The sequence below is a fragment of the Ricinus communis genome, chromosome 6 (genome assembly GCF_019578655.1).
Source record: "Ricinus communis isolate WT05 ecotype wild-type chromosome 6, ASM1957865v1, whole genome shotgun sequence".
Lineage (NCBI taxonomy): Eukaryota > Viridiplantae > Streptophyta > Magnoliopsida > Malpighiales > Euphorbiaceae > Ricinus > Ricinus communis.
Window position 1 is genome coordinate 27,097,284 of NC_063261.1, and position 19,687 is coordinate 27,116,970.

At 30.7% G+C, this 19,687-nt stretch overlaps 1 pseudogene; it reads right to left on the reverse strand.

Moving 5' to 3' along the window:
- Positions 1 to 660: 660 nt before the first annotated feature.
- LOC8281962 lies at positions 661 to 7,764 on the reverse strand (annotated as a pseudogene).
- Positions 7,765 to 19,687: the final 11,923 nt, after the last annotated feature.

Genomic DNA, 19,687 nt, shown 5'->3' on the forward strand with positions numbered 1-19,687 from the left:
GATTTTATAACTATCAATTATGATAATCTATGATATACATACAATTTATATAAAAAATTTAAAAATATTTTAAATAAGTTTTGACAATTTTAAATAAAATAAAAGCATAGTTTTATATGAATCTAGTAATATTATTTTAGTTTATTTTATTTAAAACACTATTTAATTATTTTTATTAAAATAATAAGAATAAATCACGTTAAAATTAAATAATTTTATTATAACTTAATAGAAAATTATTTTTATAAAATTTGATATTTAGTATAAAGTTCAATGACCAAATTGAACTTTTTTACTGGTTAAATATTTTGATTGGATTGAACTGACTACTTTTACCAAGTCGTTGAATAAATTGATCATAAAATTAAAATATGAGCTAATTGTCCATTGATTCCAAATTCAAAAGGTAAATTGACACTTTAATCATTTTTTAACATTGTGGCTTTATAAATTTTATATTTTTAAATCACACCAACAAATTTATTTAAAACATATAAACTTTATAATAAAAATCTTTATTAATTGAAAATATACTCACTAAGTCAAGAATTACAATAGAACTTTTCACAATTCAAGAATTATTATGAGTGTTACATATAAAATAGCAATTGTTTTGAAAAATCTTTAGAATAAAAAAATTACAAGGGTTAGATAGTTCTAATATAGTCATGTTAAAATCTAAAATAGTGCAGTATATACATGTTGTAAGTCTTCACTTGAAGATGGCCATGAGTAGAGATGACAGTCGGACGGATATTTTCGGATTCCGATCTGACTGAACCCTAATAGAATGGATTTAGATAATAATAAACAGGTTTGAAACGGGTTTGAAATTTAATTTTATTATCCGTATTGGATTCAGATTTGAACCCGCTAATACCCGTTACCCGAATCCGATTATATTAAAATTTATTATATTATATTATATTTTTTATTATTTAGAATATTATTTTTATATTTTATTTATGTTTTCATTTTATTAATATATTGAATATTTAGATTTGATTAATTTAGATTTTTTATTTTTTTATTTACATTTATATATTTTAGAATTTATTTTTATAAATGGATTCGGTAAACGGGTACCTATTAATTTACCTAGATGTTTATAAAAATAGGTAGGGTATCCACTACCCATTTAAATGTTTATAAATATATTTAATAATTATTTAATGTAAATGAGCTTTAATCGGATTTGGGTAGCATGCGAGGATTTCTATTCAGTTTTCGAACGAGTTCGGATAATAAATATAATTTTTTAAATGGATTTTAGATACGTGTATTTTAATTAGATTTGAGCTCGGGACATCTTTAAAGAGCAAATAGCCTATTCTTTGTCATTCCTAAATATAATTATAATAAAAAAAAAAAAAAAGTGGCATCACCTTTACTATCAACCTATTAATATCACAAGAAAGGAAATATTACAAAAAGCAAGCACCACACCAACTTTATAGAAAAGAATCATAAGATTACAGACCTCAAAACTATTAGTAAATCATTTTGTACACTTGTCTTCACCTTCCTTCACTAATTCACACTGCCATCTCATGATCACTATTTCTATATTTTCTTTTTCTGCTCTTCCTGTAAATTCTCACAACCATTTACATTTTATCAAACACTTGAACCTCATTCATCAATAATGCAGATCTAAAATCATAAATTTTAACCAAATCAATTCCAAGACAAGACAAGGGATTCTTCAACATAATTACATGCATGCAGATCTAGAAACTTCCTCGCATGCAGATCTAGAAACTTCAAACCATAAAGTGTAAGATGCATTCTTCAACATAATTACATCACCATAACATAGTAGGTGGCACAGTAAAATGGGAACAAACAAACAAGACACACGTGAAGAATTATAGTTGGTAGTTTCGCTTTCTCATCTTTCTCAAGTTATAGGAGAAACATTGATTTCTTTCTTCCGCAAATCTTCTGAAATGAATACAAATAATAACAATTAACTAAAAAGTCATTAACTCAATCCATCTTAAATTACATGAATACTTACAGAACAGGTCCTGAAGCCTCATCATCAAGGTTTTCAACATTCTGATACTTGAACAACTTAGCACAGATTAGAGAGTATGCAAAGTTCACCACTCCTATCACTGCCAGCATCCAGTATACATTATCTAAGCTTCCGTCGTTAAGATTATCAGGTAACCATCTTGTCGACCGATGTACCAAGTCAGTGAGAGCCGTGCTTAGATAAAATCCCATCCCAATTATCAATGAGGTCATAGCAGTAGAAGTACTTCTTAGAGATCTTGGGAATTCTTGATAATAAAATGCTAGTTGTCCTGGAAAGTGAAAAGCCTCGCCAACCCCTAATACTATTAGTGGCACAAAAGCCACAGACCTGACATGGGCACCACTGAACTGGGTTTGCTCATGAGGTGATGGATCCGTACAATTTGAAGCCTCCTTCTCTCAATTAGTGCAGAGCCCACCATAGCGATGATATTAATGACATGGCCGATTCCTAGACATTGGAGAGGAGTCAAGGATTGATGGGTCAGATTTTGCCATATGGGTAATATGCAACGATCAATGATAAATATTGTTATGATTGTGGCTACTAGATTAAATACTAGGAAAGACCCAGCTGGGATTTTGAAGGTTGGTCCTAGGTTCCTGTCCATTGTAAGAGCTTGGAGGATTACTAAACTGCTAAACATAGCAATAGTTGTACTCAAGAAAATGCTAGTAGACCATAGTGGTAAGATTTTGATAGGGTTTTCAGATCTTCTACTTCCTCCGGAGTACATTGCTTCCATGATATTGCTTGTGAACATTCTGATTGACCATCATCTTGTGATCTTATTGCCGCGCCATTCAGAAATCTGCATTCAAAAGACTTATAATTTTATATTTCTAAAATTTCTAAAAAGGTGTCAATTTTAACTCTTCATTCCATATACTATCAACTGGCGTAAACTTAACATGTTAAGTAAAGAATATAATCACAGCTATTGAATCCAACCATGATTGTTTTAGATGAAATCTAGTTTTGATGTCTTCAATTAGTAAGAAAAGAATTATGAAAACGAAAAATACTTGCCTATTCTAAAAATATATCATCATCCGTATTGAGGGTTGTCACAAGATTCTTTATATTTACTGAAGCTCCATCTAAATACTCAACTTACATTTAACATTTCAAGTCTACTTTTAAATGAAATAGCTAAAAGAAAGGCAATAACAACAAAAATCGGGATAATTATACTAGTTGTCATCTAACTATGTACTTAGTTTCAATTTAGTCACTTAATTTTAAATTATTTTATGAAAGTCACTTAACTTTAATTTGGATTGTATAATGGTCGTAACCGCCCCTATACAGTGGAAGAGTGAAACAAAAAGGTATTGTGTACTAGTAATCCATTTATTGAATGACATTCGTTATAATCATTATTCTAATCATCTTCCTTTTATCTTTACTGATCAACTTTAATTTTAACCTAACCTAAATCTAACCGCCCTAAACCTACAACTAACAAAAGTCAACTTGTTAACACTAACTCATATCTAACATTACTGCTAGAGAATTAAAATTCCTAATTTCTTTAATTTGCAAAATCCCTAATTCTCTATAATAGAAATCATTCCTTAATTTTATACAACATAAATCGTTCCTTAATTCCCTAATCCTTAACAATTTTGTTGTATTCCACAGTACTTGAACCTAAATGTAGAGAATGTCATCAAGCTCTCATTTTTCTTCATCAAATCAATCAGATCATCAAAGAATGATTTGAGCAAATATCCGTAAACAAATTAAATTAAATGTTAGCATGTGGTATTATTTATTAAATGACATTTGTATTAGTTAATTTATTATTATTATCAACTACCAATAATTAACAGACAACTAATATAAATGCAAAAACTAATAGATAATGTCACATGTCATTATAAAATTAATCTTATATATAAATGACATGATAAGTCTATCTAAAAATTTTCATCTCTTACTTGCTTATATTCCTAAAATTTGTAGCAAAAAATAACCATAATATCAGCAACGTTCCCCAAATCATTGTTTGACCCAAAGATTTGCTTGTTTATTTGTTAAGCATCAACTAAGGGTTTAACTTTAAATAAACACTCCAATTATAGCAAAGAAAAATCCTTCAGTCAAAACTTTTTTTTCCTTTAGTCACCACCCCAAATTACTGATTATCCTAACTAATATATGGCTTTCATATTAAAATATGCACTTCCAATAATATATTTTCAACAAAATTATAACACAGTGCTTTGGTATATATGGATGTTACAATGATCATCTTTGTATCATATTCGTACATACCTGAAACTTTTTGTTGGAGTGCTAACTTGCAGCACACTGTCTCCATGATAATAATCCTGACCCTGAGAATTTCCTGATGACAATGTCTTCCTTTCCCGAATTGCGGCAACCACAACATGAGCAATGCTCGTAAAAGGACTTGCCTTGGGGTTACTTGGTCGATAGAAGTAGTTTCCACAAAAAACAGGATCAAACCCATGGCATTAGCAATGGCACAAATCCCAAAACCTGAATCCCAACTCACGTTGTCCAAAATGTAGATGATAACAGTGGAACTTATGACACTGGTAAAGTATAAAGTTATGAAATACCAATTGAAGAAAGTTGCTTGATCATTTGGCTTATCAAACTGATCTACTCCCATACTTGCAATTGTAAAGCGTGTGCCTCCGAGTCCTACTGAAGCTAGTGCTAAGGCTAGATAAAGGACTCCATATTGATGTTTTGATGGGATCTCACATGCTTGAGAACCAATTGCACATTGTGGAGATTTCCAGGAATGGATTGTTGATGTTAGAGTTAACATGATCATACCCTGGACATTACATTGCAGTATGAATTTAGTCACGAAAACAGTACTAAGCATAAATATTTGCTCGCACATAGATGCACATATGTACATTAAATAGTAATTGCATTATGGAAAAGTATACTTCTTTTAGTTTCTATAAAGAACACATTTGAATACTCACTAATTTAGAGTGTAAAATTTGTATATTTATCAGTATTTATAATATATATACAAAAGCACAAAGAAAGAAATTCTTGAATTGACTAAAATACATTTATAATTAATTACTAATTACTTATCTTATCTTATTCTAATTATATACATAATTAATTTAATTTTCTAATCCTAATAGTATTAATTAGTGATTAATTTTTTTATTCTAATAGAATTAATTAATAATTAATCTAATTCAATTCTAACTCTGTCATATGATCCTATATTCATTCCTAATCCTATAAGAAATTGATGAATATATCACACAATATATATGATTATATTTAAATAATTTAATATAAATTTTTATAAAAATTAAAAATAAGAAATCTGAGTAAAAATATGTAATATTTTTAATTTTTATTTGATTGATATATTAATTTATATATTTATTATTATTATTATTATTATTATTATTATATTGTACTAGTAATTAGTTACTATTATATTATATATTAATTTAATAAATTTATTATATTTTCTTTAATAATAATTTATATACATAACACGTGTGATAAATAACATTAATTAAATTAAAAAAGAAAAAAGCTTATACATATAGTGAGTTGTGGAATTTAGAATAAGCCATCACGTGCTTAAAATAATTTATACACATTGTACCAGTCAAATGCACTCGGACGCTAAAAGCACTTTTTGGTCAATGTTGCAGCTTTTCTTCTTCTTCTTTTTTTTTTTTTTTTTCTTTTCTCACATAATCTACCACTAGGGGTCAAGATTAACTAAATTGGGGTTTTCGTTAAAAGATAACAATAATAAAAAAAGTATATCATGCTCCTGAATCTATAGCTGAAAGCAAAGAATTGATTAAAAAATTTAAAATGTTTAAATTTTAAATTGCAAGGGCATATTAGCTAAATTAACCTCATTGTTTCTAAAATTAGGGTTAGTATCATAAAAAAATTTAAATTCTATTTTATAACACTAAATCTATTAATTTTTTTATGTTAATACTATAAATTTTTTTATTACAATTTTATTTCGTCCTTACCAAAAAAAATTAATATGACATTTCACGTATCAATACTTTTTTTAAAATTCTCCTACTATAATTTTTTATTAGAAAAATTGATGTTGCAGTTTATATGTCAAACCTTTTCTTAAAAGATTTAAATTATTTTGTATCCTAATATTTTATTTTTTTATTTATTCTCTAATTTAATTTTTTATCTCTCTTTATTGTGATTTTTCTTTCACTTTGTTATTAAATAAACACAAAAAAATAAAATAAAATAAAATCAAACCTAACGTTAAGAACAGAAACAAAAATATCTTTCCTCTCCTGGGCAAGGTCTATGTCGCCGTCTCTCATTGGTGGAGATGGCTACTTCCGCTGTTGCTCCGACTTGCATTACTACTGATTTTGCAATCATTTTTGCCCTCCTGTTGTGGTTGTCTTCGTTGTTACCTTTCTTATTAAGTCTCCCTTCCTTCCTTTTTCTATTTCTATCGTTTATGGTTACTCTTTAGTAAGTGAGGTTTTTTAAATCTATTTCTACAGGTAAGATATGGATTCTTGAAATGGAGTTTTATTTTTGTGGAGATGGACTTTTACAGATCTTTGGTGATGTTCTTTGGTGGAGATGTATTATTCTTCAGAGGAGATGAGTCTTTTTTCTTTTTTCTTTTTTTTTTTTTACACATGGGTTTCTACATGTTGGTTCTTCTTATGCTTCTCCTACCATACTTAATATGCTGCTCAACTTGTGGCAGTGAGATTAGATGATTGGTGACTACGGTGATGGCGTATTTGGTATTATAAGATTTATTTTTTCTGGGTTTTGGTTGCTTTTAGATTAAATTTTTAGAAAAGAGGTAAAGAAAAGAAAAAATGAGAGATAAAAGAGCGAGAATAAGTATTATTGATGTGTCGTACTTAAATGATATGAATTTTTTTAATAAAAAGTTGCAGATTAGCTGTCATGTTAATTTTCTATTAGTGGGTATCATTAATCACTATAGAAAATTTTGTGATATTGAAATCGAGAAGTTTAGAGGTCGGAAGATTCTTACATAAATTTAGTATTTACACTATAATTAATAGGAGAGTGATATATATGTATAAATGTTTTACATTTTAATATTGAATGATTGACATATATTTTATTGTTTAAAACTAATAAATATATGTAAAAAATCTAATGTATAGGTTAAAAACATGCACCAATATAAATAAAATTTTTAAAAAAAAGTTTCACCCTACGGATCAAAATTAGAAACTTTAATAATAGTAACCTCATATTGCAAAACCAAGTTTATAGATCTTAGAGAATCACCAGAAAGGAGACGAAAGAAAAAACAGTAATAACCGAGAATGAGGCGAAGAAGGAATCGGCGAGGATAGCTCCAGCGATGGCAAAGATACTATTGCAACCAAGAATCACAGTATTGACTTGAGCAGCTGCAATGCTGCTCATGTTAAACTCACTTATCAAAAACACTATCAAATTTGAATTCCAGCCTCCGGCTGCCAGTGAAAGCCCCGTCAGAGCTCCTGCAATGTATATATAAATATATGCTCAAAATTATAATGTCTTAATTAAGTAGAAACAAAAATCGGATCGGATATTAGTAACACCAAAAGAGCATATAATATATATTTATTGCCTATAATGAAGGGAAAGGAAAACCAGCCTCCTCTTTGGTGTTTCCATTGGGTTTGTCCATCTTCAATGGAGGTTATTTCTGTTGCTTCCATTTTCTCTTGGTTTCTCTTCTTAACTAGTCTGTGTATATAGTGTATCTTTTCCTGTTCTTTTCTCTTTTTTGGGCAAAGATGGATTTTTCTATTTATAGACTAAATAATGCTTAGCAGCCGAAGCTACTGAATGTGCAAAATTAGGGATAAAGTTAAAAGTTGAAAGCAACTGTGTCTGCACCAAGACCATGACCATCAGCAACATCACTTTTTATGAAAGATGATGACAGTAGAGCTTGATTTGACATATACATTTGCTTACAACAGTTGACGCACATTGAATGAATATAACCTGAGGGGTCATTCTTTAGGGCACCCGGAGTATCAAGGTACTGCGAGTATTTTTCATAATTAGATAAACTCCTTTTAACCTTACTGCATGATTAAAATAATTGGCTATTTCCTAAATAGATAAATAAATTAATTAATCTTAACTAGTTGTTTATTGACTAATTTCTTTGGCAAAAGATAAAAAAATTCCTTAAATAATTTGAAAAAAATATATTTATATCTTCATATATGATTTTATCTCAATTTTATTTTTAATATTTTTAAAAGATTTCAATTAAATACAAATTACTAGCGTTGTTCCTCCATTAATACTGAACCCACTATAATTCATACCCAATAGTAATATGACATTTAGCCCTACAATATTTTACTAAAATATTAAAAATTAAAAGATTAATAAAAATCAAAATTAATACTATTTTCTGTCTCTTTTTTTTATTCTTTTATTTTCTAAACAATTCACCATCTGCCATATTTCAGCCATTAACACTTAGTCTCTTTATTCATTCTTCTATTCGTCATTGATCCACCACCACCAAGTTATTATTTCTTTTTTCCTTTATTTCTTTTTTTCTTTAATTCATGCTCTCCATTTCTGTATAAAGATTTCTCCTCTCAAAACTGTATAATTAAAAAAAAATTATTATCTCCTCATCTTCTTCACAGTTATTTTTATTTCCATTTCCATTCTTTATTTTTAATTTGATAGTAATATCAAAATTATAACCTTTTTAATTTTTAATACTCTAGAATAAAAATAAAGTTATAATATATGTTATTTTGATATTTAATTTTCAATGGGCTAAAGAAAGTCATAAAGGCAATTCATTCCAATTAAATTAATTAAAATAAAGTAAAATTAAATTAAATAAAAATTCGGTATTAGTTATTATTAATTTTATTATTATTATAAAAAAATTTGGGTATTACATTCTCTCCCTTAAGAAAATTCATCCTTGAATTTTAAAAGAAAAAAGCCTCACACTAAGACTGAAACTAATGAGAGTAAGAACATCTCATCTCCAGGTCGGCTTCCCGAGGACTTCCCTCGATAAAATAATTCAACCACAAGACCTTAACCATCGGTAAAACTCAAAAGCAAAGTTGTCGAATTTGATAATCCACGATCATGACTGACTGTCCTTCATAACTCAATTAACCCATCGATATGCAATAGATGAGTTAGATATATAACAATTGATGTTCTTGTTAGCTTTTTATTGATATGTTAATTGAGATTTTTTAGTATTTAAGTGACTCAATTATCGATGGGTTTTGGAAAGATTGATTTCTTTGGCATATTACTAAAGTATGTTTCAAAGGCATTCTATTGATTTGTGCAATTGACTATCTCTTGAAATTTTATTAAATCAATTGTTGTATAATTTAAAAAAAAAAAAATTGATAGATTATTACAGTAGTGGTAAAAATCGAAAGTTTGTAGTATAAAACTATGACATATATATTCGATTGGTACCAAACTTTTAATTTTTTTCTGTTCAGTATTATACACATGAGTAAATACGACGGGCAACTAAGTGTCAAGCTGGCCATGAAGTTCCAGCTGCCTTGCGATTAAAAATTTGCCGGAATTTCTATGTAGGATAAATCTGCGACAGTAGTGATTTCTGATTCAGGAGTTCCTAAAAAAGCTAGAATTAGAGATGTTTGGAGAAATGGCAATTGGCATCTCCCTGATCCTGTTGATGAAATAATGCTAAGCTTGGAATTTATGATGCAAAATTATGTGGTGCTAGCTAATCAAGTGGAATCAATTAAGTGAAAAGGTGCTGGAAATGGTCAGTTCTTCAAGTAGCGCTTAGGAGCAGTTGAGATTCGTGGTGTCAGGGAGTTCTGGGCAATGTTTGTGTAGGGGCCTGGACACATTCCAAATTAGAACCAAGAGTAAATTGCATAGATGGGAAATCATTTCTAGTGACTCATGCAGTTTATGTGGTAGTGAAAGGGAGACTATTGATCATTTATTTTTTAAGTGTTCAGTTACAAGTGTTACTTGAACATCTGTATTACAAGCTTGTGGTTTCAATCATTATTGTAATGAGTGGAGAAGGATTATTAGATGGTTTTGTAGGAAATGCCAAGGAAAAGGTTTACTGTCTAAACTTCGAAGAATTGCTCTTTCTGCAACTGTGATGGGCCTCAAAGTTCTTTTCCTCAGGGATCGGCCTCCCATTTGCCACCGACCACGATCTCCTGCTGCGGAGATATCAACCCGGCCACCGCAATAAGCCCAAGCATTGTTACATAGCTGCCATTGTACGTGCAAAATGACTGCGAAAACTGTCGAACTGCACTGAGTCATTCCTTTCAATATGCCTTAGCAGATACATAAAAAGGACTCTCACCTTCACTATTTCTGTTGTACTTTTCCTGACAATATAAATGAAAAGAAAAGAAAAAGAAGAATCCTGAAATCTGTTTTGTACTTACTAATCTTTCTCATCTAAATCAAGGTCTTTTTAACAAATTTAGAGTAACCTTTATCACCAAATTTAGAGAATATGTAACGATAACAAGATTAGTCTGAACTCGATTTTATTTTCTTATTTATGTTTGTATTGTTATTTTTATTTTTATTTTTTTATTTTAAAATTTATAAACTTCGATTTACTATCAAAACCTAAACATATCAATAGAAATCAAAGTTCAAAAAATATTATTTTTATTATATATATTGTAATGCATGTAATTTATCAAAATTATTATATTTATCGCCGATTTTTTAATATCTAAAATTATAAATTTTTGAACTAAGTCGTATTCGCATAAAATTGTTTGTAAACAAGTCAGGAATGTTATTTTAATGAAGTTTCGTAATAATGTTGATGTTGAGACTTTTACAATTGTTACGAGGAATTCTGAAAACTTGTTATGAGTTTTTATTTCCTTGTTTTCTGTTACTGTAGATTGTCTTTTATATGTTATGTTTTTTGAGGAATATATTTTTTTTCTTGGTATTAACCAAAAAAAATTAAAAAAAAAATCTAATATCAATTAGATATATGTGTTAAGAGTTTTGTTTTAACCCGATCAAGTCATCATGCACATAATTTAAGCGTAGAGTGATTGAAGAATGCTCTCATGAATTCACCCAGTACACATTTAGAATCCAAGCAACGTAACGACCGACGAGGAATCAAGCCTGAGTGGACTACGATATCGATACCAACACTCCCTTGCTAAATCACATGGAAAAAGTAAGTGAGACAAAGATTGCACACCATTAACACACGCATGGGACAAGTCAAATGAAACATCCATCCATTCCACGCTTCTGCAAACTGATTCGCCTAGGCAAAGTATCTGCACATGCTCTCCCCATAAATTGCAGCACTTTTGGAGGGATTTTTCAGTTGCCAGATTTTTCTTTTTTTTTGCCCATGTTGGATCAGACAGTTGAGGAATATGGTCTTTGGCATGTTCAGGTTCTCCACTAGATATTCATTAGTGGCTAAATGATATGCAGAAGGAACGCACTGTGAATTTTTCCATTCTTCGTAAGCTGCCAAATTCTCTTGTTTTAAAATCGGGGCCGCATCCCTTTGGACAGACATTCTCATTTGTGAGATCAGTCTTCCACTGCTTTGAATCTTCATGAGTAGAATTATCACTCATGTAAAAGAAGGTGGGTAAATCTTTATTAGTTTTATTATTTATTCTATGTCAATCAGCCAGGTCATCATTTTTATTCTCTCTTAATTTCATAATTCACACAAGCATGTATGTATATATGTTTTAGTTAGATTTTTTTTTAAATAAGGTGTGAAATTTTTGAAGGAATTGATTGCAACTTTATTAAACTAAATATATGTTATCATTTATCTATTTACTGTATAGGCAGGGATATGCACTTAATTATATAAGAAAAATATTTAATTAATTATATTCATTTAAAAATACAAATATGTGTAAATAAATGTATATAAAAAGAATATTATTATGGTTACTAAATGGACATATATAGTATAGGTAAAATTCAGTTTTAGCCCCTCAACTCTCTCTCTCTCCTCCCACTTCCAATCTCTTCCTCCCTCTCACTTCTCCGAACGCCAATCATCACCTTTCTGCCTCCATGCATCACAAAAAGAGTGAGTGCGTGATGTGTAGAAAAATATGAACCTGATAGAGTAAAATCACAGCTAATAATTTGAGAAAATAAAGATAAAGTAAGATAAAATACACAATAGAATACACAGATTTACGTGGAAAACCCCTAAACAAATTAGGGTAAAAATCACGAGCAAGGATAGAAGAATTTTACTATAAGAAAATAATAGGAGTTACAAACTCTCTATTTATAAAGGAGAAAATATTAAAATTCTCTCTTTATAATAGGAGAAAAATAATTTCTTAACTCTCTAATATTTTTCTCTTATTTTTGGGATGATTGAATAACAAGGTGAGGCCTCTATTATATAGGCTTGGAAGGTACCTCAACATTGTTAACTTAGTAATGTGGGAGAAATACTCCTTAAAAATTAATAACTTAACAATGTGGGAAAGATACAAATCCCCAAATATTAACAATCTCCCACTTGAAGATTTGATTGAGGATCAGTCAAATCTTCACACCGTTCTTTCTTCCTTGCCTTTCCATGCTGCTTATACTTTTATCAGGCCACTAGAGGATTGACACCAAATAAATTTATTAGTGTTAACTGCCTTCGTCAAAAAATCTGCTAGGTTATCTTTAGTATGAATTTTTTGCATATCCACGATGCCCTCTTCCACTTTTCACTAACGAAGTGATCTTGGACTCGTATGTGCTTTGACTTTGAATGAAAGAGGAATATGCTCTTGTTCATGCCCGAGTTCCTCCATCATCATTTTCAACCATACCGCTTCCTTACTAGCTTGTGTGCTCACAGTAAGTGTGAACACATACCCTGTAGTAGATTTACTTTTATCAAGATCACCTGCCTAATCTGAGTCAACATATCCTCTGATAATAAAGTCTGATCCTCCATAACACAATGCAACATCTGAGGTTCCCCTAACATATCTTAGGATCCTCTTTACAGCATTCCAATGCTCTCTGCCAGGATTCGCCATGTACCGACTTACTACTCCCACTGCATGTGCAATGTCTGGTCGTGTACAAATCATTGCGAACATTAAACTCCCCACTACTGATGCATACGATACTCGAGACATTTCCATCCTTCCTTCTTCACTGCTAGGACTCATACTGGAGGATAATTTGAAACTAATAGGAAGTGGGGTAGAAATTGACTTACAATCTTGCATATTGAAGCGTCGCAAGACCTTCTTCAAATAATTTTTCTGAGAAAGCCAAATCTTCCTATTATTTCTGTCTCGGTGAATTTGCATCCCTAGAATCTTGTTTGCTAGTCCCAAGTCCTTTATTTCAAATTCCCTAGCCAACTGTGCCTTTAGTTCTTCAATATGATCTTTGTTGGGGCCTGCTAACAACATGTCATCTACATACAACAGTAAGATAATAAAATTACTTTTACCAAACCTCTTGAAATATGCACAAGGGTCTGCATTAAGTCTGTTGTATCCAAGGCTCATGATGAAGGAATCAAATCTCTTATACCAACACCTCGGCGCCTGCTTTAAACCGTATAAAGATTTGTTCAACCTACAAACCAAGTTTCGCTTTCCTTTTTCTTCAAAACCTTCTGGCTAGAGCATATAAATTTCTTCCTTAAGATCTCCATGAAGAAAAGTTATTTTCACATCTAGCTGCTCTAGATGTAAGTCAAATATAGCACACATCGCCAAGACTAATCGAACAGTTGTTAATCGAACCACAGGGGAAAATATTTCGTTGAAGTCAATCCCCTCCTTCTGAGCATCCTTTCACCACCATTCTTGCACGAAACCGCTCCACTTGATCATCACTATTTCTTTTGATCTTAAAGACCCATTTGTTGTCAATGGCCTTTCTTTCTTGTGGTAGTAGCACAAGCTCCCAAGTCTTGTTCTTATGTAGAGCTTCCATCTCTTCTTGCATTGCTGCCATCCACTGAGATGCATCTGAACTGCTCATTGCTTCTTGGAGAGTTGATGGCTCCCTTCCTCGATTAGAAGGCGATGCGATATTACGCCTATATCATAATCTTTCCGCCAGTTGGTGTAAATTTTATACGTTTTCCCTTTCCAAGTTCGACTCTTCAAACTCGGTACCGGCTCTTCAAACTCAATTTGGTTCTTCCTCTTCGTGCTCTGGTGCTACTTGGGAAGAATCTTCTTCTGTAGATTTTCTTTCCACCTGTATAGTTGTAGTCTCTGAATTTTCTTTTGAAGTGCTATCATCTTCTCCCTTCAATTTATCTTCTAAGAAGATTACATCCCTGCTGATTATAACCTTGTAGGCGTTGGGATCCCACAGCGATACCCTTCACACCATCGATATCCCAAGAACAAACACTTCCTGGATTTTGGATCCAGCTTTGTAGTTTCTTGGGTATTATACATCACATACACAGAACTTCCAAATATATGGAGGTTTGAATAATCAACTGGCTTCCCATTCCACATCTCCATCGGTATCTTTTGATCAATCAATGCCTTATTTAGGCCTGCAGCTCCGAACAATGCTCTAGTATTGAACTGTAGTCGATGCTGCTTGCTTGTTATGCAATGCTCACAAAAGGGTAATGACACATTTGTGAGACCAGGAAGTAGATTTTTCTCAGCAAGAACCTTCATGCCTTGTTCAGACATATGACCAAGCTTTTGATGCCACACCATTGCAGATCTCTCGCTTGAACTACTTGAAGCAACAGATGCTTCTGCTTCATGCACAGTCTCTCCCAAAAATATATACAAATTAGCAGCAATTTTTTTCTCCTTTCATAATTACAAGCGCTCCTCGGCTAATCTTCATGATTCCTTTCTGAACTTTGATAATGCAATTAAGATCATCCAGTTGTCCCAGAGATAACAAATTCTTCTTTAGACTTTCCATATGTCGCACTCATTGAATAGTGCGGACTGTACCGTCATGCATCTTCAACCTGATGGTTCCAATGCCTATGATCTTTAAGGCATTATCTTCACAACTATACACAGATCCTCCTAAGATAGGTTCATAATGATGGAACCACTCTCTTCGAGAGGTCATGTGATAAGTTGCTCCTAAGTCAAGAAGCTATACATCAGCAAATCTCTTCCTGCTCTCAGTTGATATTGCTGCTTCACAGTACAATACATTTCCATCATCCAAAGTGTATGCCATATTCCCTTGAGGATTGGAATTCTTTAAACTCCAACAATCCTTCTTCAGGTGACATTTCTTACCACAATGGTAGCATTTATAATTCTTCCTACTCTTTGATGTTGGTCTACCAAGATTATGACTCCCATTTGGGCCACGTTTTGTTGATCTCCCTCTCATCACCATCAAGGCTTCCACTTGTTATGAACCTGCCTTCTTGTCTTCCTTATTCCTTCGCCGATTTTCTTCTTTAAGAATAGCGGCTGCTATATCATCAAAGACTAGAATTTCGGTAACAACATTATTTGTCAAACTGATGATGAGTTGATCATACGAATCAGGTAGACTTTGGAGTAGAAGTTCTGCACGTTCTTGTGACTCTATTTTATAGCCCAAAGATATGAGTTGAGAAAATAGAGTATTCAAGACATTAAGGTGCTCACATCAAGTAGATTCGACATTCTTAATGTGTAAAGTTTCCTCTTAAGGAAAATTTTGTTGTGTAATGACTTGGCTTGATGAGGTGGTCCCAAATCTCCTTTGCCGTTTTCTTTTCTTCTATACTAGACAAGATCCCATCTGCAAATGCCAGATGAAGGTTTGCAATAGCATTCCCATCCATCTCGTTCCACTTATTATCATCTGTGAGTGTTGTCGGTCGTTCACTGATAGCCGCAAGACAATTGTCTTTTCTCAATACAGCCTTTATCTTTAATTTCCACAGTGAGAAATTACTCCCGTTGAATTTTTCAATCTCAAATTTTGCCGCCATTGCTTCTATCACAAACGGTGCCTTTTAGCTTGTAAAATGAACCGCAGTAATAAACACAACTCACTAGGTAAGTTCCCGGAGGGTCATGGCCGGACCTCTTAAATACCAATCTCCTTAGATGAACCTTCCCTAAATTGTAAGTATTCTTACTACTCCACACAAGCTCTTTTGCACCAAAGAAACCTCAAAAATTCTCTTCCGATGTGAAAGATCGGTGGTAACCACCGAATTTTAAGAAATTTCTTGCCAACCAAGCTCGATACCAATTGTAGAAAAATATGAACCTGATAGAGCAAAATCACAGCTAATAATTTGAGAAAATAAAGATAAAGTAAGACAAAATACACAATAAAACACACAGATTTACGTGGAAAACCCCTAAACAAATTAGGGTAAAAACCACGGGCAAGGATAGAAGAATTTTACTATAAGAAAATAATAGGAGTTACAAACTCTCTATTTATTAAGGAGAAAACATTAAAATTCTCTCTTTATAATAGGAGAAAAATAATTGCTTAACTCTCTAATATTTTTCTCTTATTTTTGGGATGATTGAATAACAAGGTGAGGCCTATATTATATAGGCTTGGAAGGTACCTCAACATTGTTAATTTAGCAATGTGGGAGAAATACTCCTTAAAAATTAATAACTTAACAATGTGGGAGAGATACAAATCCCTAATTATCAACATGATGTCCCCACCTTGGTGAGCTCGCTTTTGATAAGAGCTACGCCTCCAACTCGCTGAAAAAAAAAACCAAGTTAAAGCAGAGACAGAAGCATCACATGGCTGCCACCTCTCATCCCTATCGTTCTAGGTGCCGCTGGCGCTAGACCCACCTAGGAAGACTCCCCATCCCTTAAAACGCCAGTCTGGAAAGTTGCCCTTTGCCGTTTTGGCCGGTGGTCGGATCAAAGATTTCCGACCACGATTTGCGATGACCGTGAGGCTTCATGCGATGAAGTTGTACGATTGGACTCCTTTCGTTGTTAGCTTCATGATGGTATCCTTTGTTTTCCATTCTGGCATGTCAAAACTTTTTGGCCACCGCATGCGGCTGCGCCATCAATATTTATTTTACTTGTTTTGTGGAAATAATACGCGATCCTTCATAATAAATAGATCGTACTTTATGTTCGTTTCGCTATCCCTCAATAAATCATTAAGATTTATTTTCAATAAAATCTTATGCATTTACAGGTTTCATATGTTGCTTCTCGATTAATGGTTAGATCTTAATTTTACAATGACAATGGAGCCTCTAATTTAATTTTATCTTTTATTCTAGACAAAGACCTATAGTTTGCCGCGGGTTCGAGTGGTCTATTAATTTGCTAAAAGTGTTTTTTTTTCTTTCTGTTACGGAGCATATGAGTGGATAAATTTATAATATTATAATTTTTAATTATATTATATGTATAATTTTATTTAATTTTATAAAAAGAAACTCTTGTCTTTAATAAATTTAATTTAGAAAAACTAAGATATTTCCTAGAGTTCGAGAACAGATAATGGCGATTTAGATTTTTTTTATATTTATAAATAAAAATTTTGTACACTTGAATGTATGGTAGATCACACTTAGATATCTAGTGTTAATTAAGTAATATAAAAAATAATAGATTGTATTTGGAATAATATTCAGTATATATATATATTTTTGGAGCGTATATTGGATAGCCATCTTTTGGAGACATGTGTGCGTGCTTATGGCAGAGTTCCGTACTTTGGACCGATAATAAAGCATCTTTGTACATGTTGCTACTAGGATCATTGAAATACATCTACAAGTGTGTATTAAATTTAATTTCTATATTTTAGTGATGTTATTATTGAGACTCGTTGAGATAAAAGTTAAGAGCTATCAAACTTTTTCACCGACTTTTGTCCAACTAGTTAATAAATTTTAAAATTTATTTATTGTATGAGATATAATATTAAATTTCTTATTTACTTCTTTTTGTTATTTGTTTATTTTCGTACGAGTTTTATACCCACTCATTTATTTTTAATGTTTTTTAAAATATATTTTATTGAATCTCTAATTGATCCTTTTGTAGATTTACCCTTATTTCCACTTCATCGATATCAGATTTGTTACCATTAATCAGTAAAGAATATGACACAATGGTAACACATCTTATCACCAACTTAATCCAACTATCAATAAAATAGATCTTCAAAAATGCGATTCTACCTTATCATAAGCCTTAAACATGTCCAGCTTTGGTATGGCGTGGTCTAATTATTAATATTACATCATCTTTTTCTAAGAATATTTCTATGATGTACCTGGTTTATAGATAGATATGATATTTTTAATCATTAGATCAATGATTTTTAATCTTGACCATTAGATGATATAACTAGTTACTTGTTAAACTGGTCATCTATTTTAAATGGCTTAACATGTTATCTGTAAAATAAGTTACTTTTATAATTTAAAATTATATGTTTTTGAGCTTTTTTATACTTTTTCTATCACTTTTTAGCTTCCAAAGGGGTAAGAAGCTTCTCCCTCTACATTATCTATTTCTCCTTTCTTCTTATTCATTGATATTATTCGGGTAATGGCAAGCTAGAAGTAGCACATTGCATGTTTTTTATATATACACAATCTTTAATTTGTTATTTTTTTATGAATTGTGAGCTAAAAATTTAAAAAGAAATAATTAAAAAGTAACAAATCATTTTCTAATATAAAAATATTTACAAAATTAATATTTCTCATTTATTATTCTTTTTCGTTCATAATTTATCAAAAATATAAAATAAAGGATAATGATTTTACTACTTGTATCTATTATATCATTAATATATTTATTTGTCGATCATGTGGATAATTTGAGTCTTCTAAATCCTAAATATTACATATTCTTATAAATTATAAATAGAAAATTATTATATTTATTTATATTTTATAATATCATTACTAGTTTAGTAGTCTAATAATAGGTATGGTATTATTATATTGATATTTAGTTCAATGCTATCAGTCTCAATGAATAATATTTTATTTTAAAGATGTTGTAATGAATGAAAAGTTAAAAAGAATTATTAAGACGTAATAAATTAAAAATACTAATAAAAAGGTCCTTTTTAATTATTAAAATTTAATTATTTAGTCTCTTTTTTTAATAAATTTCTTTAAAAAAACTCACAATTTTGTCAAAAAAATAATAGAAAATTAAGGATTGCATGATCATAATATAAATATTCTAAAAGTAAAGTGCTAAATTTTTAATTTTATTTTTTATAAATTATAAATTAAGAATAATGAAAAATAGAAAACATTAATAGTAATAAATATTTTTTATGAGAAAATGTTTTTTTTATTTTCTTAATTAATTATTTTGAAAAGTCAATTCACATTTTACCAAAAAAAACAAACTAAAGATTAAAGATAAAAAAATATATATTTTAAAAGTATAAGTGTGACAATGTAATTTTATAGTATTGGCCTTAACCTTAACATCACTTATATTAATCAATAAATTATTCATTGATTGTATTATTTTAAATGGCTTAATTATTTAAAAAAAATTAAAATTTTGATATATTAACAATTTTAACTATTTTTCCAAATTTCTCAAAATTAGTGTTAAACTAAAATTTTAATTTCAATTCCAGCCTCCAATCAAATTTTCGGTA